General features: G+C 49.0%; 1 pseudogene; it reads left to right on the top strand.

Moving 5' to 3' along the window:
- The first annotated feature begins 383 nt into the window (after positions 1 to 383).
- LOC138954586 (uncharacterized) lies at positions 384 to 1,263 on the top strand (annotated as a pseudogene).
- Positions 1,264 to 1,561: the final 298 nt, after the last annotated feature.

Consider the following 1,561-nt stretch of genomic DNA (forward strand, 5'->3'; position numbering starts at 1 on the left):
AAGATCCGGCAAGGCTGAGACGAGAATACCAACTAGCTGTCCTCCAACATCAGCATGACCTCATCGATTTGACACCGTACCAGGTGCGTGCCAATAGACGAAGGAGAAGAAGAGGTGAACGGAGGAGAAGGAACTGGGTGAGACCATGGATCGGGAGGCGACGGCAGTTTGGCATGTAAGACCAGCTAATGGTGGAAATCCATTACGAGGACCATGCATCCTTCACCAACTTTCTGCGTATGTCCCCAGCGATGTTCGACGAGCCAGAGTGGGTCAAATGATAACCAAGCAGTATACCTTCCACGGGGATCTGATTGAGCCTGGCATAAATTTTGCCCTGACTTTACGTCACCTTGCCTCTGGGATCAAGTTTGCCTCGCTCGATGAAGTTCGGGTGGAGAGTCCCTCACAACACCCAGTCCCTTGTGGTCAGAGATGTCTGTCAAGCCATTATTGACGAATACGTGGATGAGGTGCTGGTCTGCCCAAGTACTCCGGAGGGTTGGTGCGCCGTAGCTGACAAGTTCTTCCAAAGATGGAACTTTCCCAATACATGTGGGGCACTTGATGGGAAGCACGTGGCCTGCCGCTGTCCTCCAAAGAGTGGGAGTCTATACTTCAACTACAAAGGATTCTACTCCATTGTTTTGATGGCGCTTGTAGATGCCGACTACACAGTCATTTGGGCAGATATCGGTGGTACTGGATCAGCATCAGATGCGCAGATATACAATTTCTGTGAGCTAAAGGAATGCGTTGAAGACGGTACCCTAGGTTTTCCTGACCCTGAGCCTCTTCCCAACGACAACTAGGATGTGCCCTACTTCTTCATCGGTGACGATGCCTTCGTCCTACGACCAACCATGATGAAGCCATACAGCCATCGGCGTCTGACGAATCAACAACGCATCTTCAAATACAAGGCTTTCCCGATCAAGGAGGGTAGGAGAAAATGCTTTCCACCCTCCGGTAGTCGGTCTTCTTGATGTCCCAGATGATGGCGTTCTCACGAAGGAAATCGCACATGACCTGCTCTTATTCAACATCAAGACAAAACGGTGTCTTCTTGGCCCTCTTTGGCAAGGGTTAGCTGAGACAATGCCCAAGATGCACAAGAGGCGTTGGAACCTGCATTATCTCCATCAGAGGGTGAGGGTGTGGGTGATGATGCATCCTCCTTGCGTTTACGTCCACGCCCACGGCCAGGAGACTTTTTGGCAGCTTTCTTCGATGTTTTCTTCGGCATGTCTAGTGCAGCTATGATTTGAATCGCCGAGCGGCACCCTTTTTATAGGCTACGACACGTGATCGTCGGCGATACGCTACATACGTTAAGCATACGTTCGACTATCGTTGGACATAAGTTGTGAACGCCGGCAACACGTTGATATAAGTTAACAATAAGTTATCAAAATCTTCTGTATACGTTACTATCACGATATGTGTACGTCAAACTGGTTATAAATACGCTATGTATACGCCCAAAATTGAAAAAAACATCGATAGTTCAGCGTATGCCAGCGTTTTAGGGAAATTGTGAAACGTCGGCATACGCTGGCTA

This window comes from Littorina saxatilis, unplaced genomic scaffold, assembly GCF_037325665.1.
Source record: "Littorina saxatilis isolate snail1 unplaced genomic scaffold, US_GU_Lsax_2.0 scaffold_314, whole genome shotgun sequence".
In the NCBI taxonomy this organism is placed as follows: Eukaryota; Metazoa; Mollusca; class Gastropoda; order Littorinimorpha; family Littorinidae; genus Littorina; species Littorina saxatilis.